This window comes from Chamaea fasciata, unplaced genomic scaffold, assembly GCF_029207755.1.
Source record: "Chamaea fasciata isolate MVZ Bird 193981 ecotype frontalis unplaced genomic scaffold, bChaFas1.0.hap1 SCAF_32, whole genome shotgun sequence".
NCBI classification, from domain to species: domain Eukaryota; kingdom Metazoa; phylum Chordata; class Aves; order Passeriformes; family Sylviidae; genus Chamaea; species Chamaea fasciata.
The window spans coordinates 2,718,262-2,744,126 of record NW_027094117.1 but is presented as its reverse complement, the minus strand read 5'-3'; the positions used below and the strand labels follow the sequence as shown (position 1 = coordinate 2,744,126).

Here is a 25,865-nt window from a genome sequence, read left to right as displayed (position 1 = left end):
ACTTCCTGTCGTCAGGATTTCACAACAAGATCTCATTGTGCAAAAGATGGGACCGTGGTGAGTTTTTTGTGTGTGTGTGTGTTTTGGGCTGCTTGGCGTAGTTGAGGAGACAACTATTTGTAACTAAGGTGAACCTCCCAGGCAGTTTTGGTCTCCTGGCCCATTCCAGGGAAGCAAAGGGAAACAGAGTTTTAGCTGTGCCTTTGGTGTAACTTGAAGAGTACCTCCCTGAGAGTGGTTTTGGTCCCTTCAGAAAATGAATGAAAAAGATGAGGATGCATTTTTCGCTTTACATGCAAAGCATGGTGCTAGACCTTCTCCAGACGGAGAAAGGTGGGCACAGAATAATTGGTTTCACTTTGAAAACATTGTAGATAGAATATATTCTTTGCAAGATGATGCTAGATCGAAACTGGGCAGAAATAAAAGCCTTCTTTGCTCAGTTTTGGGGGTGGCAGCCATAGAAACCCATTTTGAAGGGGTAAGTGAAGAACAAGCAGTCCTAGAATCCCTGCCAAATTTGGTAGAAGCTTTGCAAAAACAATTAGAACAGGAAAGAAATCAGAATTATTTGCTGCAGATTTCCCTTGCAGAAGGGCAAAGGAAAACCTTCAAATCTGCAGATTCACCCACAGAAATAGAAGGAAAGGAGACATCCAACATTAAACAAATATACCCTCAGAAGGAATTAGTACACATGCAAAATTGTGGGGAACACTGTTGCTCCAACTTGAGACCTCTCATTCAAACAGAATAGAATTCTATAAATGAAGAAGATGGTGATCCCCACAGAACTACCAAAGAAATACCATACACAGCCACTGAATTAGCTCAATTAAAGAAAGAGTACTCCCGCCTTCCTAGTGAATCAGAGACAGAGGATATTTTTCGAGTCTCCCTCACAGGAGGCGAGCAAATTAAATGAAGTGAACAAGAAGCAAGTGGCTCTTGGGGACATGGAGTTTTCTTAACAGCAGGAAATAGGCGTGCTCCATGGTCCCTGAGACAGCGTGCAGCTTACTGGGCAGGGGGGTTAAACCCCCTTGAGAGGGGCGACCCCCTGGCAATAGTCGGCACCTCAGACCGACTCCTAGAAAACATAGACAAAGCTGCATGCTTGCAAATGATACATGAAAGAAAATGAATCTCTGGCTGTGAGTCACCAATGCTCAATGCCTGTCAAACCTGAGATTATGACCCCTCTAATTCGAGGTTTGCCAGAGTCTTTTAAACCAACAGCAATTCTTCTTCAAAAAACAATAGCATCTATCTCTGCGCTAGATAGACTTGGAAGATTTCTTGGACAGACAAGAGATCAAACTGCTTCCACCGACTCCACTGACTCCTCACATTTTACAACTCCTAGCACACAATCTAACAGCAGTCATAAACTTTGGACATGGACTCAGGTAGCAGAGGAGTTAATAAGTTACAGTAGAAAATATGGACCAGTGAAGTACCCTGAGGACAAATCAGAAAAACCCAGAGGAGTCAGGCACATTGCCTCTCCTAATGAAAAATCAGAAAAGGGAAAACAAATTTCCAAGCGGCAGCAACTGTGGTCACTAGGACTGAAAAGGGGAGTGCCGCCAGAAATAACGGATCAATTGCCTGATTATAAATTGGCTAAAATAATTTCTAATTGGCCCTGTCCCAAACCTATTGTGTTGGAATCGTCCAACCAACAACCCAGTGCACCTCCTCTTCCACAAGCCTTGGGCAACAAGCCACAACATTCCCTTACACAAGTTGTAAACAATGAGACACAGCAAGTGGGGGGTGTTCACCAACGAAAAAGAATTTCCCACTTAGAAAGCCTTGCTTTGCAGATCCCCTGAGAGAAAATACAAAAACCTTCTCAAGAAGTAAAATTTTGGGGTATCTGGTGGAAAGGAGGTATGACATGTACCCCAGCTGACACCCTAACCTCCTCAGATCAAATTCAAGTGCCTGAGTCCAGGCAAGATCTACAGCATGCCTTGGGATTAGTAGTGTTTTGGGGAAAAGACATTCCAGATTTTTCCATTTTTGCCAGGCCTCTTTATGATTTGTTGAGAAAGGGAGTAAAATGGGACTGGAGCCCATCTCAGGAAGAAGCAGTACAATTGTTGATTTTTGGAGCCACAGCTCATCAGGCCCTAAGCCCTATCCAGCCAACAGATCCTTTTCAGGTAGAATGGGGGTTTGCTTCCTCACGGTTGTCAGTACACATATGGCAGTGGGGTCCTGAGGGTCCGACATGGCCTGCTGGTTTTTATTCCCGTGGTTTCAGAGATGCTGAAAAGAGGTATATTACCAGGGAAAAAGGCTTGTTTGTGGTTAGCCCAGCTCTCCTAGAAGTAGAGAAGATTGTACAACAACAACCAGTTGTTTGGAGAGGGCCTTTCCAAGTTTTTAAGTCAGTCACTACTGGGACTCCCCCAGCTAACGGGGTGGCCCAGACAGCCTCAGGAAGAAAGTGCTGTGCTCAGATTGTAACATTATTAGAACATCCTTGTATCATTATTGTAACATCTTCTCAAGAACGAAGGAGCTATGTAAAAACTAGCAGTACAAGAAGCAGAAAACTTGGGGAGCATCCAAGACAAACCTGCCTCAGTTCTTACCCCTCCCTTTTCCCCCAAACAGTCAGCAAATTATTGCTTTACTGATGTTTTTCCTTTTGGCCCAACAGCTCCAAGCATAGTTCCCTCACTACGGGGACCAAGGGATTCCAAGAATCCAGCACGTTACCCTGGACAACCTGTTTTGCTGGACCTCCCCACGCTGGGAGAGGTACCACTAGTGCTAAGACCCCCTCTGAAGAAATACCCATGGCTAACCTTTGATGCTCTAGGGAAAGAGTATGGAATAAATGCACAGGGAAGAATGTCCATCATTCTAACTTTCTGCCTTCTGGTGGCAGATTCTGTTGTGCTTACTTTTTACAGGAGAACTCCGAGGGACGTGAAGGCCATGGAAACCATGATAAATATCTTAAATTGGGAATTCTAAACAGGATTGATTCAGTAGTATTAATGAACAAATTGGCTGTTACAACTAGGGATTTGACCAAATTAGAACAAGCATTGCAGTTATCCTTATTGACTTTGGAGACACATCAGTGGTTGCTATCAAACATATTAGCAAATTGGGAAAAGGTAGATGTGAAGGATCACAAAATGATAATTGCTGCACTTGGTGCTACACAAAACAATGTTTCTTTGGCTCTTAGCTGCATCCAGACACAGCTTTGGATGCAGACAGTTGTAGCCTCAATCATAAGGGAAGGAGAAGAAGGCACTTTTCCTCCTGAAATTCGGAAAATAATTTGGGACAATGCAAATGATTTTGAAAAGGAATTCCAATCCTGGTGGAAATTGGTCAACTTTACCTCTAACCCCAATACCAACACAGTTACAGCTTTTGTAAGAACCGTATGTAGTGCCTTAGTGCACTTGATATTGTTCATGCAGTCATAGCTCAAGACATTTGTTTGGACACAGAGCAAAAAGATTTGTCGCTTTGAAGTACACCCTAAGGAAACTCCTGAAACAGTGCTTGTGTGTATAGGCAATGGATGCGCTTGTGGAAGGACTGCTTGTGATGTTGTAGTTGTAGAAAATGTAGTGGTGGATACTAAAAATCACTCCAATTTTTGTGTCTGTAATTTTACCACAATTCCAGGATGTGACTTTTCTTGTTCAGCCCCAGTTACATCCTACCACCTTTTCCAAACAAATTTTACCATGTTTCACCAGATAACGCCTGTCCTCATAGGAATGAATCTGACTTGAATTAAACAAATGTTGCTTCACCAAGACTTAGTAGGAGTTTTGGAAAAGATCAAGAAAAGTGGACAGAAAACTTTAGTGACAGTCTATCATGATGTGAAAGAAATACATGGTGTTTTAGAAAGGGTCCAAAAGGATGCTGAATACAGGTGGTGGGATACCCTTTTTGGGTGGTCACCTACTGCCACAGGTATCCGGAACAAAGTGTGTCATCCCATTGTTGTTCTTTTGATTTTGGTGTAGATTGGTTTTGTCTTATCAGTCGTTTTATACATCCTCAATTGGAAAATGATGAAGAAGTTGACACACTTGGCATCTATCATGGAAGCACACAGTTTAGTCAAGACCCCTTTTGCAAGACACACTCCCAAAGTTATTGACACCAGACGTACTACCCAAACAGCGGAAATTAGACCTGCAACAGCAGATTCATTTGAAATTGTTGGTTGCTTGTTTTGATTATTGTTGTTTCTTTGAATGATGTTAGGTTGTCATCAAAATTCAGCTTTTGTTTGAAACTTGTTATAACTTGAAGAAATTTGATGATTTGTTTTGATTATTTTGAAGAAATTGTTTTAATCAATATTGATTGATTTTGTTCTGTTTCTATTTCGTTTTTCTATTTTTTTCTCTTTCTCTCTCTTTCTTTCACACACACTCTCTACTGTCTCTGTTTTTTCCGGGATATGCTACTAACATGGACGAGTCCTGAAGACTTCACAAGACTAGGGAAGCCTGCTGAAGGAGCTCTCTTGACGACAATCGTGAGTCCCGGGCTGGTGTAAGAGACGGTCCGAAGATCCCTCATCTGCCTCACCACCATGGTCAAGGACAGAGACTGAAACCCCTCAAAGGGACTTGAAAATCTCAAGACGGGAGTTGTGGCCTGGCTGAGCTGGGATGTTGGCCAAGTGCTGCCTGCAGGTGTGTTTGATGGAAAAACCCAGCACCCATATGGGAACATCAGAACCTGAGCAGAAACAATGGGCAAGTCACGGTGAAGTGACCGCGCCTGCTGACTCGTACTGGTCGACACCGTACCTGCTGACGACCGACTTGTTCTGAGTTCTCTAAATGAACACACTGCAATGATTTCCCCCACCTGTTTGGCCAACTGCCTGTCACTTCGGAGAGGACTATAAAAACCCTAGAGACTCCCGCTCACTTTTGAGGTCTCCTTCCCGCCGCTGCCTCGGCTGAGCCCATTCCCCTGCTTGCGCTGGCAGGTGCCATCAAATGCATCTCAGGATCCCATCTCCCCACCTGAAGCCTCCAGTGCCCAGCCTGTCCTGGGCTGGTGGCAGCCAGCCTGACAAAAACCAACAGCCACGGGCCACCAGCGCCCGGGGGCTCAGAAGCAGGTGAGGGACGCTTTGGTTGGCAGGAGCGGAAGGGCCGGGGCTGCTCCCCTGCCTATCTTTGCCTTGGGTTAGGATTCAATTTTCTTGCCTCTGTCTGAGGGGATAAAGGCATGGTTTTTCTCCAACACAGGGCAGGGTTTTCTCTAGCATGGAGCCTTCCCCATGGCCCTTCTGGCCTTCCCCAGGCCCCTTCTGCCCTCTTGCAGAACCAGTGGCATTTTCCGCCACACGCAGTTTGTAACCCAGAGTCGAGTGCAGCCCAGAAGGCTCCAAGCAAGTCCTTCCAGGCTGACTCTGCAGATGCCGAGGCTGCTCTGGCCTGGAAATTGCTTGGAAAAATTTAAAGCAGAACAACACGTTGCCGTGGCAGCAGCCTTGCACTTGGAAGGGAAATCAGCTCCTGCAAAGGAGGGAATGATTACGTTTGGTGGGGAAAACCTGCCACAGCCGATCACTGTGAATGGGCTGACATTACCACCTAGGACCCCAGATGAGCCCTTGCCGTCCGCCCCGCCGCATCCGAGCAATTCGGGGAGAGGACTGTCACCCTCTGAGGAAGCTACCTTAGAGGATGAGGCAGCCCGTTATCATGAGAATGAAAACAGTGCTCAACAGGGTCGGGGCAAAAATAGGGGCAGAGTTGATTGGCAGGGCATTATGAGGGAAGCTTTGGAGAGCGGAGATTCAAGTGCTGTAGCAACATTACAAGAAATACAGGAAGATAAACAAGCGTTTCCAGTGGCATACATGCCTAACGCTGCAGGAGGGATGGATGTAACAGTATCCCCTTTAGACTGGAAGCTATTAATGCAATTGCGGAACACGGTCAATGAATCTGGACTGCACGGTGAGCCTACCAAACAAGTGCTAAATTATATTTTGGGGAGCTGGACTGTTGCTCCAGGAAGACATGAAAAATCTTTTGAAAATGATTGTCTCAATCACAAATAATGCTTTGGCAGGCTCATTGGCAGGCCTTGTGTCAAGAAGCAATTGATGTGCAGAGGGGGCCAGGTGAGCCTTTGTGGGGGGCCACACTAGAGCATTATATGGGAACAGGAAAGTTTTCAACACCACAGGCTCAGGCAATGTTAGGTCCTGATCTCATTAGAGAGACTATGCGTTTAGCAAGGCTGGCATATGGAAAGGTTAGAACTGATAGTACTGCACCCTCTTCTATGAATGTGAAGCAGGGGAACCAAGAGTCATTTTCTGCATTTGTCAATCGTGTCTCAGCCGCAATCGAAAGGGCTGGTGTTCCTTTACACATGAAAGGAGCACTTCTTCGGGAATGCATCATGCAAAATTGTAATCCCCGAACAAAAGAAATTCTTGTTACTCTCCCGGGTGATTGGGGTGTAGTGCAGTATTTAGATCATATGAGTAGGATCCCTCAGGGAACGCAGGCTATGCTAGTTGAGGCTGTTAAGGACCTGACAGAAACTATCAAGGGGGGGCAGTCACAAGCTCAGGCTTTTGCTGCTGCCGCGCTGCAACCATTCCGTGCAGGAAGGAGCCAAGGGTCCACTAAGCCCAAGGCGCAATTAAAATGATTCGATGCGGAAAGCCTGGACATATGAGGAAGGAGTGCCGAGTGGGACAAGTCTGGTGCCAGGATTGTCAAGCGGACAACCACTCAACAGACGCCTGCCGAAAGAAGTCAGGAAACGGACGGCGGAGCGCGAGGAGCCGCGGCGCAACGACACCAACAGCAGCTCAAGTCTACCCAGCCTCCCCCTCCTCCCTGCCGGCAGCCTACGCCCCGCCACAAGGGGAAGCATTGGCTTGGACTTGGCAGCCGCAGTAGGTGTTGTGCTAAAAGACAATAAACCTATTAAAATCCCTACCGGAATTAAAGGACCTGTTTAAGTTAATGGACAGTCATTTGGGGCTTTGTTACTGGGACGGTCATCTGCAGCCCTGAAAGGACTAGTGATAATACCTGGAGTAATCGACTGGTAGTAGCTCCTGAAAAAATCCAGCGTACTGCTCCTTGGAGGTATTTAGGGTGGACGATAGCTGACACTACCATCTCACCACAGAAGCTAGAGCTGCGGACTCAAATTGCCACTCTACATGATGCACAGTGCCTTCTTGTTGATCTCCAGTGGCTCCGGCCCGTGGTCGGCTTCTCCAATGACGATTTGGAAGCCCTTCGTCCACTGCTGAAAGGCACTGATCCTGCATCGCCAGTTGTGCTGTCTCAGCAGCAGCACGAACTGCTGCAACAGTTAGCAGATACCAGAGCTAACCCAACTGTGTCACGGATGCTGCCCGATACTGCAGTGGAACTCACGATTCTTGCTGGGCCGAACCATTTTTTATGGCAGCTCTCACCCAGCTGGATGCCAAGGACACGCCACTGGTGCTGGAGTGGCTTTTCACAACGGTACAGCCCCGTACCACGATTCAGAGCCGTGTTGCTAACATTGCTGCCTTCATTAAAAAAGGCCGAATTCGGTGCCGACAGGTTACAGGGGCAGAACCGGACACAATCTATCTGCCACTTTGGAATGAGGACCTGATGTGGTATCTTTATCATTCCCCTGAATTACAGGACAGTCTTTTGGGAACAGCACAGGATGTGCAGTTAAGATTGCTCAAAAACCCTCTACTACAGTGGGTGCGCTCCAATGAATGGATAGAAAAACCACGTGTATCCCATACACCTTTGGAAAATGTGCTGACTGTATACACAGATGCAGGCAGAAAATCCAGACGAGCGGCGGCTGCCTGGATGGAGGAGGGCACGTGGATGAAGAAATTATTGGAGGCGACTACTGAGGACTCATTGCAGACGCTAGAATTAAGGGCTGTCCTTTGGGTCATTATGAATTGGCCTGGTCAGGGTGTAAATATTTTCACAGACTCATTATACGTAGTAGGGGTGGTGCTGCGGATTGAGGATGCATTGATAAAGGATATAAAGAATGACAGGTTATGGGAACTTTTGAGACAGCCGAGGCAAGCTGTTCGGCTGCGCTCAGCTCCTTTTGAAATTTTGCATATTCGAAGCCACAAATGGTCAGAACGTTTGGGTCAGGGTAATGCCATAGCTGATCAGTTGGTTTCTGTTGCAGTACCACAAGACGAATTTCAGCAGGGCCCCAATGGATACCTAGCAAATGGATCCGTCCCGCTAATGACCCTGCAAGAGCGACATCGCTACTGGACAGCCAGGGTTAGAGGGGGTACACTTAATAGAAGATTTAGGGGCAAGAGAAAACCTGCAACTGCTCTGGCAGTTTCACAAGACAGTACAGAGAGTGCTTGCTTTGCACAGCAGTCATGTTTTGGCAGCAATATGTAAGCAGGGAGTGGGGATTCCCCAGCAATGGCAGGTGGCACCGGAGAATCGGGATCATATGTGTCATCGCTATCGTCCTAGGACCAGGCACAGGGAGAGGCGGAGCTGAGGTAGAGTCGGTTTGGGTGCCTCCACAACCGAAGGAAAACATTTGGGTTACTTTAGCCAACAAAACGGGGCAGGAAGCAATATGCCTGTCCCTGTCCTCTCCTGGTAATCCCTTCTCCACCTGTTTGGTAGGGATACCCCGGGAAGAGCTGCCCTGCCCGGTCTCAGTACACAGCTGCCGCCGTAATGATTCTCAGTCATATGCTGATCAATGGGATCAGACGGTCCCACACTTTCCAGGGGCCCACCTGGAACCACAGGAGTTGGAGTTGCTAAGATCGGTTAAAGCAGATTGGTGTGCAAACTTGAACTGGTCAAGCATACGCAGGCAGAATCCACAGTCCAATTCCACAGTGAACGCGAATTCCTCTCTGCCTGTGTATAGAAATGCCTCTCTGTGGTGTAACTATACCAGTGGGAAAAATTCCCACTCCTCCAATACTCCTATTCAACTCCCCCCAGGAGTGTTTCTTATTTGTGGAGACAGAGCATGGGCAGGTATTCCATCACGGCTGGTAGGTGGACCTTGCACATTGGGTCGCCTCTCATTACTTACCCCCAATACTTCTATGATTTTGCAAAAGTATAAACAGCACCACAGGGCTACTGCTTGTACTTTTTGTACCTTGCTTTTTTCGCTGCTTGCAACAGATGATGTATCGTGTAGCAGAAACAGTAACTACTCGACAGGCTGACTTTGTTGCACAAAATAAAAAAGGGGGAATTGTTGAAGAATGGCTAGCAGAGCAAGGCCACGGATCATTAGAGGCCTTATGGCCCGATACCAAGTGCTAGCAGCCTACGTGCTGCTAAGACAAGCTGTCCTTGGGACAGCAGTAAGCACAGTTACAGGCCAAAGATAAAAGAACTTGTGGTTAATAGAGCATAGCAGTAAGCACGTCTCCAAAGTTTTCAGCATGCCAAGGGGAAGAACCTTCTCACGCTTGATATAGCCAATCAAGTATAGATGAGTAGTGGATGCTAACCAATTATAATTTGACAAGTATGCTGAACGCTTCGGGCAAAAGTATAATAACGGATGTTATGAGCAATAAAGTTGAACAATGCTTTACCAATCATAATGATTGATTGCATTCTTCCCTCGCCGAAATCCTTCGCAGTCCATCTTGTGCACCTGGGACAAGATAACACCACGACCCACTCTCATCCCTGCAGGAATCACTGCCTGTGCAGTCCTGCGCAAGGAGCTGCATCCAGCCCCTTTCCTCTTCCCAGGGAAAGCCAAGAGCTCCTGCAAGAGCTCATCCCGCTGCTCCCACCCACCCGGCCCCGCCACCTCTCTTCCCCATGGATGAACTAAGAAGGGCTCTTTTCAGCACAAGTAGTAGACCCCACACATCCAGTAACAGACACAGAGCTGCTGCACTCAAGGGGAAAATGCATGATGCCCTGATGCAGGGCTCTTGTGGATCCTGCAGCTCTTAGGCAGGAAACGCAAAAGGATGAAATACATTCTTTTCTAGTTCTTTAGACAGCCGGCCCCCAGCCCAGGTTTTGAACTAAAGGAATTCATCACGGACATTTGGGGTTTGCTCCAGCACTTTTCCTTCATGTTTGGCCTCAGTTTTCCCTTGCACACCTTGCATGGCAGAGGGCTGGTGGCTGCCGCGCCCTTCTTTCAAGGCTTGACGCGCCCAGGTGTTTTCTGAATGCTACAGGTAGAAAAGATCTCCTGTCTGCCTGACTTTCACTCCCAGGGTCTAAAGCACTGCTTCTTTCCTCTCTGCTGTTTTGTCTGCAGGGCTTTCGGAGCCGTTTGTAAAGGACTCGACAGGGCCACTGGACGAGAGGTGAGTGTCTGCTGACAGAGAGAGAGGGAGAGCAATGAGAAGGTGGATGTCCAGAGCAAAGCTCTCTCCTAAAGCCTGCAGTTGTCTTTGGCTCTGGTGCGGGTGCCAGCCTGTGACAGGGATCATCTGAGCATGGGATGTGTGTGTTTGCTTTGTTGTGCAAGCCCAAGCAGAGCAGCTGCGTTTGAAATCATGAGCAAATGCCATAGAATTGCTAAAGGGTTCCCAGCTCTTTTGCTCTGTTTGCACAGAACCAGAATTACCTCCTGCTTGCAAAATGTGTTTGAATAATAATGAACATCATCATCATCATTCTAAGAGTGGTGGTAAACTAGGGCCATTTGAGAAGAGTGTAGGTGCAGAGAAGGTTGTTAGAGCTTTGAAGCTGAGGGACCATTTCTGCAGAGCTCACAAGGCCAAATGTCTCTGGCCACGTGTCCTGTAAGCAGCCCCCAGCCAGCAGAGCAATGGGCTGTGGGAATGGCACTTGCTGAGCTCTGGTGTCCCATCCCAAGGCAGTTTGGCACAGCCTGGCTGCGGCGCTCCAAAAAGACTCGCTCCGTGTTTGCTGTGGCCTCCTGCCACAGACTCCTCCAGTTGAAGGTCTGCAATGTCCCTTCAGGTGGCCATAAAGAAAATGAGTCTCCGAGGGCAGAAGAGGGAACGAGCTGTGAATGAGCTCCTGCTCCTGAAGGACAAGAAGAACCCCAACATTATCAACTCTTTGGACAGGTGAGTGCTTCATCTCTCATCCCGTGCACGAGCCCTGCGTTAATCTTTCCTGGCATCCGCAGTCCGTAGCCTGTTTTGAGAAGCCTGACCCGGCCATATCTTGCCAAAACAACAGCCTGGCAGTTCACTCCCTCCATGTTCCTTTGTTGCACCACTTTGGTTTTCTCTTCAAGCGGACCCTATTTTCTGTGTCTTACAACAAGTGCTGATAATCCATGGCAGAAATTATTTCCCTTGGTGTCTTCTTCCCAAATCTTTTCCATTGCTTCAGTTACCAGGAAGAGCAGGTTCTTGTTTCCAGAAAGGCCTCATCTGCCCAATTTTCAATGGCCCTGCCTGTTGCTGAAGAGACTTTCTGCAAGGTTTTCCAAAGAGTTGACCACTTTTATCCCAAGTGCTGCACGGCCTCCCTCCCTGGATAGCTCCGGAAGTTGTGTTGCCTTGTGGTGGAGTGAATGGTGGAAGTGATGAGTTCAGATGCTGAAGCAGCTGGGGGCAAGTGGTGTGGTTTCACATTGATCTGGGCTGTTGCTAAAAGTGCATCTTTCACTTGCTTGCCATCTAAGGCCTCTCCTTTTTCACAGGTGTCTCCTGTGAAAATCAGATGGGATTCTGTCCTCATTGACAAGTGACCTGGAAAGAAAACCCCACTGGAGGCTTTGCCATGGGGGAATTGAGCACTGCACATTCATCTCTGTGCCATTGTTTTCCTTTTCCAGCTTCCTTGTTGATGGAGATCTCTGGCTGGTGATGGAATACATGGATGGAGGAACTTTGCAGGATGTGGTCAGACAGACACGCATGGCTGAAGGAGACATGGCAGCTGTCAGTCGGGAGGTGAGGGATCCTGCTTGTGCCTCCCATGGCTTGGACACGATGCTCCTTCCAGAAGGGCAGGAGAAGAGGAGGGGCTCCACGCTCAGGGCTTTGTTTCTGTCTTGTTTTTATGAGCTGGAGAGGAAAGAGCCACTGAAATGAATGGCCTGCCAGCATCACTGCACTTCTGTTCTTGTCCCCTTTCCTGCTGTTGGGGTCCTCTGTCTTTTTTGGGTTTGATTTGCTCTTCTCAGCTTTGCCTTGGAACCATTTGCCTGGAGCTTGTGTGCACTGCACTCCTGGCCTGTCACAGCAAAGTTTCTGCTGGCAGAATTCTAAACTCTCCTTTCTTGGCTGATATATTCCAGCCATTGATTTTTACCCTGGTGTTTCTTTTTCTCTCTCAGTGTCTGCAGGGCCTGGATTTCCTCCATTCCAACCAGGTGATCCACAGAGATCTGAAGAGCTCCAACATCCTTCTGGGAATGGACGGCTCTGTCAAGCTGGGTGAGTGTTCCTGGCCAGGCACGGCGCTCCCGGGCTGCGGGTGTGGGGCTGCTTGCCAGTGGCGGCCAGAGCCCCACAAGTGCTGCTGGTGGCACTGCCACAAGCGCTCCTGCTGCCCCTGCAGAGAGCTCAGGGGAGGAGCAGGAGTGTCAGGAGTGCCTTTGCTCTGGCTATGGCCCTTGCAGAGGGGCAGGAGTTGGAATGGAAATCTTCAAGGGAATCAGTAAAAGCCACTGCATGGAAGCTGAGGGTTTCTTGAAGGGTCCAGTTCCATCTTTCCTTGCCTCCAGCCGTGAGGACTTTTGCAGCTGTATTCACGACTGCATTCTCACACTGAGAGTGGGGAATCTTTGGGGTTGGTTTCCTCATTCCAGCTGCCTTTGACAGGGTTTGTTTCTGTCCTCAGCTGATTTTGGCCTCTGCGCTCAGCTCAGCCCTGAGCAGGACCAGCCCAGCTCCATGGTGGGCACTGCTCACTGGATGGCCCCAGAAGTTGTCACCAGTTCTCCTTACGGCCCCAAGGTGGACATCTGGTCCTTGGGCATTGTGACCATCGAGATGGTGGAAGGAGAACCTCCTTACTTCAAGGAAACGGCGGCCATGGTAAGAGGCAGATTCTCCAGTGTTTGCAGAGGCCTGTGAGCACAGCGTGGCCCTGCCCTGGCAGGAGCAGCTGAAGGTTTCTGGACATGGGGAAGGGAATTCCCAGAGGACTCGAGCCTGAACACAGACCAATATTCTGCAGTCTCTGGCAACAATGTGCTTTGGGCTTTAAGGTGTTCAGCTCTTCTATCTGTGAGGATGACCTGAAAACGTGAAGCCAGTATCAGCTCCAATGTTATCTTGCAAAAAAACCTCAAACGCACCCCAAAAGCCACCCCCAAACACAAGAAATCTATGAAGGAGTTTGTAAAACAGGTTTGGCGAGATTAAGTCCCTCCCGGCTCTTCTCACTGGGAAAGTTGTCTAACACGTTAAGATGATTATTTAACATGCCCAAAGTCTAACACGTTTCTTTCCTAGCCCAAGCTCCTTTCTCCATGTCACCAAGCCTGAGCTTTCAGCAACACAAACCTGTTTCTTGTCTGGCAGTTTCTGGGATGGGGCATCACAAATGAATTTCCTTGAGTGTCAGTGGCCCTGCAGAGATGCGTTTGATGTAAGAATCCTTTGAAATAACAGTCAGACCACAGTGACTCTTGCAAATGGCCTGGATCGCTGGTGTCGGTATTTGGAGAAGCAAAATCTGCTCTTTCTGATGGAAGTGCCTACTAAGAAAGCCAATGAGATTGGCTCTCCAGGCCAGATCATTTGGATGTTGCAATGGCTGTGGCTGCATCAGGCTTTGGGTTTTTTGGTTGGTAAAGAAAAATGAGCAGCATCTCTGCCAGGGAGGAAAGTGCCCCTGGAGCTGGGGCTGAGAAACTGGGCTCAACGTGAGCACTGTGGGTGTGACGGAAGCTGGCAGAGCGCTGTGTTTGCTTTTCCTGCAGGCTCGCACTCTGATCCGGCAGAACGGGACCCCGCGGCTGCAGGAGCCCCGGCGCCTGTCGGCTCTGCTGCGGGACTTCCTCGAGTGCAGCCTGGAGTGGGACGAGGAGCGGCGCTGGTCTGCCCAGGAGCTGCTGCAGGTGAATGCCAAGCGGCTGCAGGGGAAACAGCAGCGGCAGGGAGGGGTTTTCTTCTGGGGCCCTCTCCCGTAATCTCCAGGCTGGCTGCTTTGCACGCGCAAAGCAAGCAGAATCCTCGCCCGGTTTGGGTTGGCAGGCTCCTTTCCAGGTCCTCTGCACCTGGTGCCCTCAATGGGCGCAGACATCTTCAAGCAGATCAGGTGCCCCAGAGCCCTGCCTGAGCTGAGCTTGGCTCTTTCCAGGGAGGAGGCACCTCCCAAATCTCTGGGCACCTTCTGTCAGTGTGTTCCCCACTCTCCTGGTAAAAAACCAAAATTCTTCCTTACATCTAATCTGAGCCTGCTTCCCTCCCTGCAGTTCAAATCCATTCCCCTTTGTCCTGTTGCAACAGAGCCTGGGAGGAAGTTGACTTTGGAAAGTAACGCTTCACTTCTTTCTTTTTTATCCTTTGGCCAGCACCCATTTTTAGCATCAGCCAAGCCTCTCTCCAGCCTGACCCCTCTGATCACTGCAGCAAAGCAACTGAAAGAGCAGCGGAGGACATGAAGCGCTTTCTCTTCTACTTGGGACAACTACTCAGTTCTGGTAGTTAGCACTGCCAGTTAGTTCTGGTAGTTAGGACAGCCTGTTTGTTCTGGTTGTTGTGACACCCTGTTTGTTACGGCAGCTTTTGGAATAAAAACTCCCTTCAACCTCAACTCCCTTGACATGTGCCATCCTTCTCCCCCTGTGACTCAGCTGCGCGGAGCAATGCGAGGCCACAGTGGGCCCAGCCTTGCCCAGAGCTGAGCCCCAGCAGAGGCCTGGCAGAGGCCAGAGCAGCCTCGGTATCTGCAGAGTCAGCCTGGAAGGACTTGCTTGGAGCCTTCTGGGCTGCACTCGACTCTGGGTTACAAACTGCGTGTGGCGGAAAATGCCACTGGTTCTGCAAGAGGGCAGAAGGGGCCTGGGGAAGGCCAGAAAGGCCATGGGGAAGGCTCCATGCTAGAGAAAAAACCTGCCCTGTGTTGGAGAAAAACCATGCCTTTATCCCCTCGGACAGAGGCAAGAAAATTGAATCCTAACCCAAGGCAAAGAGAGGCAGGGGAGCAGCCCCGGCCCTTCCGCTCCTGCCAACCAAAGCGTCCCTCACCTGCTTCTGAGCCCCTGGGCGCTGGTGGCCCGTGGCTGTTGGTTTTTGTCAGGCTGGCTGCCACCAGCCCAGGACAGGCTGGGCACTGGAGGCTTCAGGTGGGGAGATGGGATCCTGGGATGCATTTGATGGCACCTGCCAGCGCAAGCAGGGGAATGGGCTCAGCCGAGGCAGCGGCGGGAAGGAGACCGCGGGCAGCTGCTCCCGCAGCGTGTCACGATCCGCTCCCAGAGGCGGGGTTCAGGATGGTTCGTTTTAGGGATCTCAGACTACAAAAGACACAGCGGGAGACAAACTCAGTTTACTCAATCACAAATGCACTTTGATTTCGTGCCAACAAATGCCATAGTGGGGAGAGAAAAGAGAATAGCAAGAAAGACAGAAAAGAGGGCAAGGGGATTATAGCTACCAGCATGGAGGGTGGAGTCTTCGAGGCTTTTGAAGATACCTATGACGTGAGTTTCTCCAGTGGGGAGATCTCAAAAGTGAGCGGGCGTCTCTAGGGTTTTTATAGTCCTCTCCGAAGCGACAGGCAGTTGGCCAAACAGGTGGGGGAAATCATTGCAGTGTGTTCATTTAGAGAACTCAGAACAAGTCGGTCGTCAGCAGGTACGGTGTCGACCAGTACGAGTCAGCAGGCGCGGTCACTTCACCGTGACTTGCCCATTGTTTCTGCTCAGGTCCTGATGTTCCCATGTGGGTGCTGGGTTTTTCCATCAAACACACCTGCAGGCAGCACTTGGCCAACATCCCAGCTCAGCCAGGCCACAACTCCCGTCTTGAGATTTTCAAGTCCCTTTGAGGGGTTTCAGTCTCTGTCCTTGACCATGGTGGTGAGGCAGATGAGGGACCTTCAGACCGTCTCTTACAGTCTGGAAGCTCCAATCTGGTAAGACACTGCATGGGGGTCAGGAAGGGGCATCCACCCAGCACCGCTCCGGGAATCCTGTGCCACTGACGCTGATCCCACTTTGTTTCCCAAGGGAAGAGGGACAGGAATGGATACAACATGGCAGCCAGTGAGTGCCAGTGGCAGATCCAGCTCTGGATCCCCTCTGTGTGGATCCCAGGATGGATGCTGGGATTAATCCTGGTGTGTGATCTGTGCTGGAATCTGATGGATCTTCTCTTTCTGCAGGAAAAGATGTGGGAACCAAGGGCCTGACCTTAGGTACGGAAGGGGATCAGCGTGGGATTCCAGAGGGAGATTGGGGCAGGATGGACGGACTTGGATCAGGGGGGGATTGCAATCAGAGCAGGGGTCCAGAGCAGGATCAGATGAAATTGTGGAGTGGGATCGGGGCTGGATGCTGGAGGGGGATCAGTTGGGATGGATGAGGCAGGATTGGTGCAGGTTGGATGGAGCAGGATCAGTGGGCATGGATAGATGAGGCAGGTTTGGTGCAGGATGAATGGGGCAGGATTGGTGTGGAATGGATGGAGCAGGATCAGGCTTGGATTCTGGAGTGGGAACAGGTGGCATGGGTGGAGCAGGACTGGGACAGGGTGGATGGAGCAGGATCAGGTGGGATTCGGGAGCAGCTCCCGCTCTCCATGGGCTCCACAGCCCAGGTCCATTGTTGAAGAATGGTTAGCAGAGCAAGGCCACGGATCATTAGAGGCCTTATGGCCCGATACCAAGTGCTGGCAGCCTACGTGCTGTTAAGCCAAGCTGTCCTTGGGACAGCAGTAAGCACGGTTACAGGCCAAAGATAAAAGAACTTGTGGTTAATAGAGCGTAGCAGTAAGCACATCTCCAAAGTTTTCAGCATGCCAAGGGGAAGAACCTTTTCACCCTTGATATAGCAAACCAAGTATAGATGAGTAGTGGATGCTAACCAATTAAAATTTGACAAGTATGCTGAACGCTTCGGGCAAAAGTATAATAACGGATGTTATGAGCAATAAAGTTGAACAATGCTTTACCAATCATATTGATTGATTGCATTATTCCCTTTCCGAAATCCTCCGCAGTTGGTGACCCTCGACATGATAGCGACTGGGACTGCTCTCGTGATACCCACCCGGAGGTAAGCGAGCGGCGAAGCTCCGAGAAGCAGCGCTCGGAAGGCAGAAGGGTTCCGTACGCGGGTGTATACCCCGCTCCGTGCCTAGGCTCACCTTACAGAAGGAAGTTTGCTAAACCGACACAGTGCCACCTCGCACAGGCTGCATGCGCGCGCACTGGTAAAAGGTACAGCTTTCCCTGACTGCTCCCCTTGAGATAGTTTGTTAGGGGTGGGCAATGGAGAAACAGGTGGCCTATGATTTGTTTAAATGCTTTTTACAAAAGCGGGGAGTGCAGGAGGTAGATTTGAAAAAGGAACTTCCTGGCCTCCTAGAGTATGCTGAGAAAAAGGGTTTTTTCCGGGACCCTGAAAGCGTGTATCAGTTCGAGGAATGGCAAAAGGTGGGGGATTGCCTGTGGCAGGCTGTAACAGATAATGATAAGGCGGCAATAAAGTTAGCTCGACCGTGGCGCGCTGTGATTAATTGCCTGGAAAAATTTAAAGCAGAAAAATGTGTTGCCGTGGCAGCAGCCTTGCACTTAGAAAGGAAATCAGCTCCTGCAAAGGAGGGAATGATTACGTTTGGTGGGGAAAACCTGCCACAGCCGATCACTGTGAATGGGCTGACATTACCACCTAGCACCCCAGATGAGCCCTTGCCGTCCGCCCCGCCGCATCCGAGCGATTCGGAGGAGGACTGCCACCCTCTGAGGAAACTACCTTAGAGGATGAGGCAGCCCGTTATCATGAGAATGAAAACAGTGCTCGACAGGGTCGGGGCATAATTAGGGGCAGAGTTGATTGGCAGGGCATTATGAGGGAAGCTTTGGAGAGCGGAGATTCACGTGCTGTAGCAACATTACAAGAAATACAGGAAGATAAACAAGCGTTTCCAGTGGCATACATGCCTAACGCTGCAGGAGGGATGGATGTAACAGTATCCCCTTTAGACTGGAAGCTATTAATGCAATTGCGGAACACGGTCAATGAATCTGGACTGCACGGTGAGCCTACCAAACAAGTGCTAAATTATATTTGGGAAGCTGGACTGTTGCTCCAGGAAGACATGAAAAATCTTTTGAAAATGATTGTCTCAATCACAAATAATGCTTTGGCAGGCTCATTGGCAGGCATTGTGTCAAGAAGCAATTGATGTGCGGAGGGGGCCAGGTGGTCTTTTGCGGGGGGCCACACTAGAGCATTATATGGGAACAGGAAATTTTTCAACACCACAGGCTCAGGCAATGTTAGGTCCTGATCTCATTAGAGAGACTATGCGTTTAGCAAGGCTGGCATATGGAAAGGTTAGAACTCATAGTACTGCACCCTCTTCTATGAATGTGAAGCAGGGGAACCAAGAGTCATTTTCTGCATTTGTCGATCGTGTCTCAGCCGCAATCGAAAGGGCTGGCATTCCTTTACACATGCAAGGAGCACTTCTTTGGGAATGCATCATGCAAAATTGTAATCCCCGAACAAAAGCAATTCTTGTTACTCTCCCGGGTGATTGGGGTGTAGTGCAGTATTTAGATCATATGAGTAGGATCCCTCAGGGAACGCAGGCTATGCTAGTTGAGGCTGTTAAGGACCTGACAGAAACTATCAAGGGGGGGCAGTCACAAGCTCAGGCTTTTGCTGCTGCCGCGCTGCAACCATTCCGTGCAGGAAGGAGCCAAGGGTCCACTAATCCCAAGGCGCAATTAAAATGCTTCCCATGCGGAAAGCCTGGACATATGAGGAAGGAGAGCCGAGTGGGACAAGTCTGGTGCCAGGATTGTCAAGCGGACAACCACTCAACAGACACCTGCCGAAAGAAGTCGGGAAACGGACGGCGGAGCGCGAGGAGCCGCGGCGCAACGACACCAACAGCAGCTCAAGTCTACCCAGCCTCCCCCTCCTCCCTGCCGGCAGCCTACGCCCCGCCACAAGGGGAAGCATCGGCTTGGACTTGGCAGCCGCAGTAGGTGTTGTGCTAAAGGACAATAAACCTATTAAAATCCCTACCGGAATTAAAGGACCTGTTAAAGTTAATGGACAGTCATTTGGGGCTTTGTTACTGGGACGGTCATCTGCAGCCCTGAAAGGACTAGTGATAATACCTGGAGTAATCGACTGGTAGTAGCTCCTGAAAAAATCCAGCGTACTGCTCCTTGGAGGTATTTAGGGTGGACGATAGCTGACGCTACCATCTCACCACAGAAGCTAGAGCTGCGGACTCAAATTGCCACTCTACATGATGCACAGTGCCTTCTTGTTGATCTCCAGTGGCTCCAGCCCGTGGTCGGCTTCTCCAATGACGATTTGGAAGCCCTTCGTCCACTGCTGAAAGGCACTGATCCTGCATCGCCAGTTGTGCCGTCTCAGCAGCAGCACGAACTGCTGCAACAGTTAGCAGATACCAGAGCTAACCCAACTGTGTCACGGATGCTGCCCGATACTGCAGTGGAACTCACGATTCTTGCTGGGCCGAACCATTTTTTATGGCAGCTCTCACCCAGCTGGATGCCAAGGACACGCCACTGGTGCTGGAGTGGCTTTCCACAACGGTACAGCCCCGTACCACGATTCAGAGCCGTGTTGCTAACCTTGCTGCCTTCATTAAAAAAGGCCGAATTCGGTGCCGACAGGTTACAGGGGCAGAACCGGACACAATCTATCTGCCACTTTGGAATGAGGACCTGATGTGGTATCTTTATCATTCCCCTGAATTACAGGACAGTCTTTTGGGAACAGCACAGGATGTGCAGTTAAGATCGCTCAAAAACCCTCTACTACAGTGGGTGCGCTCCAATGAATGGATAGAAAAACCACGTGTATCCCATAGACCTTTGGAAAATGCGCTGACTGTATACACAGATGCAGGCAGAAAATCCAGACGAGCGGCGGCTGTCTGGATGGAGGAGGGCACGTGGATGAAGAAATTATTGGAGGCGACTACTGAGGACTCATTGCAGACGCTAGAATTAAGGGCTGTCCTTTGGGTCATTATGAATTGGTCTGGTCAGGGTGTAAATATTGTCACAGACTCATTATACGTAGTAGGGGTGGTGCTGCGGATTGAGGATGCATTGATAAAGGATATAAAGAATGACAGGTTATGGGAACTTTTGAGACAGCCGAGGCAAGCTGTTCGGCTGCGCTCAGCTCCTTTTGAAATTTTGCATATTCGAAGCCACAAATGGTCAGAACGTTTGGGTCAGGGTAATGCCATAGCTGATCAGTTGGTTTCTGTTGCAGTACCACAAGACGAATTTCAGCAGGGCCCCAATGGATACCTAGCAAACGGATCCGTCCCGCTAATGACCCTGCAAGAGCGACATCGCTACTGGACCGCCAGGGTTAGAGGGGGTACACTTAATTGAAGACTTAGGGGCAAGAGAAAACCTGCAACTGCTCTGGCGGTTTCACAAGACAGTACAGAGAGTGGTTGCTTTGCACAGCAGTCATGTTTTGGCAGCGATATGTAAGCAGGGAGTGGGGATTCCCCAGCAATGGCAGGTGGCACCTGAGAATCGGGATCATATGTGTCATCGCTATCGTCCTAGGACCAGGCACAGGGAGAGGCGGAGCTGAGGTAGAGTCGGTTTGGGTGCCTCCACAACCGAAGGAAAACATTTAGGTTACTTTAGCCAACAAAATGGGGCAGGAAGCAATATGCCTGTCCCTGTCCTCTCCTGGTAATCCCTTCTCCACCTGTTTGGTAGGGATACCCTGGAAGAGCTGCCCTGCCCGGTCTCAGTACACAGCTGCCGCCGTAATGATTCTCAGTCATATGCGGATCAATGGGATCAGACGGTCCCACACTTTCCAGGGGCCCACCTGGAACCACAGGAGTTGGAGTTGCTAAGATCGGTTAAAGCAGATTGGTGTGTAAACTTTAACTGGTCGAGCATAGGCAGGCAGAATCCACAGTCCAATTCCACAGTGAACGCGAATTCCTCTCTGCCTGTGTATAGAAATGCCTCTCTGTGGTGTAACTATACCAGTGGGAAAATTTCCCACTCCTCCAATACTCCTATTCAACTCCCCCCAGGAGTGTTTCTTATTTGTGGAGACAGAGCATGGGCAGGTATTCCATCACGGCTGGTAGGTGGACCTTGCACATTGGGTCGCCTCTCATTACTTACCCCCAATACTTCTATGATTTTGCAAAAGTATAAACAGCACCATAGGGCTACTGCTTGAACTTTTTGTACCTTGCTTTTTTCGCTGCTTGCAACAGATGATGTATCGTGTAGCAGAAACAGTAACTACTCGACAGGCTGCCTTTGTTGCACAAAATAAAAAAGGGGGAATTGTTGAAGAATGGCTAGCAGAGCAAGGCCACGGATCATTAGAGGCCTTATGGCCCGATACCAAGTGCTAGCAGCCTACGTGCTGCTAAGACAAGCTGTCCTTGGGACAGCAGTAAGCACGGTTACAGGCCAAAGATAAAAGAACTTGTGGTTAATAGAGCGTAGCAGTAAGCACGTCTCCAAAGTTTTCAGCATGCCAAGGGGAAGAACCTTCTCACGCTTGATATAGCCAATCAAGTAAAGATGAGTATTAGATGCTAACCAATTATAATTTGACAAGTACGCTGAACGCTTCGGGCAAAAGTATAATAACGGATGTTATGAGCAATAAAGTTGAACAATGCTTTACCAATCATAATGATTGATTGCATTCTTCCCTCGCCGAAATCCTCCGCAGTCCATCTTGTGCACCTGGGACAAGATAACACCACGACCCACTCTCATCCCTGCAGGAATCACCGCCTGTGCAGTCCTGCGCAAGGAGCTGCATCCAGCCCCTTTCCTCTTCCCAGGGAAAGCCAAGAGCTCCCGCAAGAGCTCATCCCGCTGCTCCCACCCACCCGGCCCCGCCACCTCTCTTCCCCATGGATCAACTTCCCATTTTCCCCTGTTTCAAGCCAAGAATTAGTTTTTAGAACTAGAACAAAGATGCCAGATGGAAGGAGCCTTGCTGGTTTCACTCAGAAGCATCAGTGACCAAAGGACACGTTTCCTTTGGTTTTCTCCCATCCTTGTTCCTCCTCAGTGTTCAGGCTGGGCTATCAGGCGTCCTTAGTGCTGCATTTTCACAGTTCCTCTTGCATCCTTTGGGCAATAGCCTGTGCCCTGGGAGGATTCTTTCTGCTCCTTGGTGACACAGGAGAACCTTCCAGGCGGTTTTTGCATGAGCTGCTGCTGTGATGTCACAGGAGCATTGCCACGTCCCCATGGTGTTGCTCTTGCTGTGGGACACAGAGGCCGCAGTGTCCAGAGCGACTCTGGGCGCCTGCTCCTTGCAGGAGGATCCTCCTGCCCGAGGCATTCCCAGCGGTCAGCCCACACCCTGACGGCTGTCCTTCTGTGCTTGCAGGGCTACAGTCTGCAGACGTGTGCAGCGCAGCCAAAATGTTCCAGAATTTGGTTGCTGCAGTTTGCAGCCTGTACTCTGTGGCTTATTCGGTGTATTTCTTGACCCACTTGGCACGTAAGTCAAGCTTTTCCCTCGGTGCAGCATCTGTGGCTTTGAACTTGCTGTGTGCTTTCTGTTCTTCCTCGGGAACTGGGTTGACTTTGTAACCAAATTGCCATGAAGACACCATTGGTTTGGGAGAGCTGCTGCCAGCAGCTGCAGCTGAAAAAAGGGGGTGTCTGCAGCCAGCAGGGTGTGCACAGCATTTGCAGGGGAGAGTTGCTGGGGGAGTTCCGTACTCTCAAGGGGAGAGTGTGTGGCAGCCGAGCCTGGAACTCCCTCCGTTTGCTGGTCCGGCCCAGAACTGACACAGCCCAGTATTTGGTGCTGTTCTCTTGCTTGCTGTGTGAAGGGACTGTGGCTCCTGGAGGGATGCTGTGAAAGCAAAATGCTCTCTTGGGGTTGCTTTGCTCTGTGGCATTTCCCACCACAGGCATTTCTTTTCCTGACAGCATCTGGTTCATGTTCCTTCTCCCATTGCAGGGCACCTGACAGGTGGATCTCGAGCAGCTCCTCCTTTGGTGAGTTCAAAGGGAACCTTTGGTGTTTGGAATTGTGCAGCAAGTTGTGAGTTCAGCGTGTGGCAGCCGAGTGCAAGCCTGGGAGGCTGAAGGAAAGTTCCTGTCAGTGTCTTTGCAGCAGCAGCAGCAGCAGCAGCAGCAGCAAAGGCATCCCTGGCAGTTTTCTCCTTTTCTGTTGAAATGCTTTTGAAGAGCTGCAGGTGTGGTTTTGCAGGCAGAAGATTGCTTGCTGGCTTTAGCCATGGTGGAGTATCAAATTCCCAACAATAAGTGGCAATGTCGACTTTAGCCCATTGTTTGTTTGTTTGAACAGCTGGGAAGCCTATTTCTGCTTAGTGCAGCTGGATGTGTAGCTGAGGATAAATAAGGTGATAACTGAGATGGAACTTCCCGTCCCTCACACTACCGTCTGTCCACAGGGCACAAAAGCAGCATCAGCACCTCCTCCAGCTCCCTCTGCCTCCAAAGAGGAGGCCAAAGAGGAGGAAGGCAGCGGTGAACTTCCCACTCTTCAGGGAGATAATGGTGAACTTCCCTCTGTGCCGGGAGACGACAGTGAACTTCCCGCTCTTCTGGGAGATGAGGGTGAACATCCCGCCGATTGGGAATACAACGGCGAGGCTCCCGCAGTGTGGGACAAGGACAGTGGACATCTCCCAGTGTGGGACGAGGATGGTGGACGTCACTCGGCACAGGGCGAGAATGGCCAAGCTGCCATGGCGTGGGACAAGGATGACGGACATCTCCCGGTGTGGGATGAGGACGGAGGACATCATGTGGCTTGGGAAGAGGAGGGTGAATGTCTCCCAGCATGGGAAGTGGAGGCTGAACGTCCCATGGCTTGGAAAGACGATGGCCAACCTGCAGCGTTTTGGGAAGAGGACGGAGAAGCTGCAGCGTTTTGCGAAGAGGACGGAGAACCTCCCTCTGCTGCGGGATCCTGGGCTGAAGGTTCTGGCAGCAGCACAGCCCTGCAGGCAGAGGAAAGAGGGGAGCAGTGCCTGATGCAGCTGAGTACGTCTGCTCTGTTCCTGTGTGCCAGAGCAGGTGCTGTGTGTGTGTCTCAGCATCAGCTGCAGCCGGTGTTGCTCTGCAGCTGAATGTCCCAGAGTGACTGATTGTCCTTCCCCAGCTGAGAACAAGGGCCCCCAGGGAGTGGGGCTGCATTCTGGCTCTGCTGCAAGGTGGGGTCTCTGTCTGGGAGAGAGTGTCTTCCATGTGGTTTCTTTCAGGAAACAGCGTGAGCGTGGGGGAGCCTGCGGAGAAATACCTGGAACTGGAGCAGATTGGCCAAGGGTAAGTGCAAGGCAGTTACTTCTACACAAGCAGGGCCCAGGTATTTTGCTGGTGCAGGATCAAGTGAGAAGTCAGGAGAGCTGCAGACACCTTCAGGCACTGGGGGATGATGCTGCTGTCTCTCAGTCCTGATCAGAATTGACAACTATGGTCAGATGGCACCTCCAAAGGCCCCTGAGGCTGGCAGTGTCCTGCCTGCAGCAAGGAGCAGGACATGGAAGATCTTCTGTCCATGCAATTGGATTGCCTAAGAGAGCAACTCACCATCTGCTGACTGTCAGAGAAGAGTTCTCAACAAGATTGCTTTCAAATCTTTTACTTGCAAAACTATTCACCGCTCAGGATTATCAAGAGAATGGCTTCCAAACAGAAAGCAGAGATGAACTAAGAAGGGCTCTTTTCAGCACAAGTAGTAGACCCCACACATCCAGTAACAGACACAGAGCTGCTGCACTCAAGGGGAAAATGCATGATGCCCTGATGCAGGGCTCTTGTGGATCCTGCAGCTCTTAGGCAGGAAATGCAAAAGGATGAAATACATTCTTTTCTAGTTCTTTAGACAGCCGGCCCCCAGCCCAGGTTTTGAACTAAAGGAATTCATCACGGACATTTGGGGTTTGCTCCAGCACTTTTCCTTCATGTTTGGCCTCAGTTTTCCCTTGCACACCTTGCATGGCAGAGGGCTGGTGGCTGCCACGCCCTTCTTTCAAGGCTTGACGCGCCCAGGTGTTTTCTGAATGCTACAGGCAGAAGAGATCTCCTGTCTGCCTGACTTTCACTCCCAGGGTCTAAAGCACTGCTTCTTTCCTCTCTGCTGTTTTGTCTGCAGGGCTTTCGGAGCCGTTTGTAAAGGACTCGACAGGGCCACTGGACGAGAGGTGAGTGTCTGCTGACAGAGAGAGAGGGAGAGCAATGAGAAGATGGATGTCCAGAGCAAAGCTCTCTCCTAAAGCCTGCAGTTGTCTTTGGCTCTGGTGTGGGTGCCAGCCTGTGACAGGGATCATCTGAGCATGGGATGTGTGTGTTTGCTTTGTTGTGCAAGCCCAAGCAGAGCAGCTGCGTTTGAAATCATGAGCAAATGCCATAGAATTGCTAAAGGGTTCCCAGCTCTTTTGCTCTGTTTGCACAGAACCAGAATTACCTCCTGCTTGCAAAATGTGTTTGAATAATAATGAACATCATCATCATCATTCTAAGAGTGGTGGTAAACTAGGGCCATTTGAGAAGAGTGTAGGTGCAGAGAAGGTTGTTAGAGCTTTGAAGCTGAGGGACCATTTCTGCAGAGCTCACAAGGCCAAATGTCTCTGGCCACGTGTCCTGTAAGCAGCCCCCAGCCAGCAGAGCAATGGGCTGTGGGAATGGCACTTGCTGAGCTCTGGTGTCCCATCCCAAGGCAGT

The 25,865-nt window shown here is 50.1% G+C and overlaps 1 pseudogene; it reads left to right on the top strand.

Annotated features, from left to right (window-relative positions):
- Positions 1-256: 256 nt before the first annotated feature.
- LOC136303284 (uncharacterized) lies at positions 257-1,838 on the top strand (annotated as a pseudogene).
- The last annotated feature ends 24,027 nt before the right edge of the window (positions 1,839-25,865 follow it).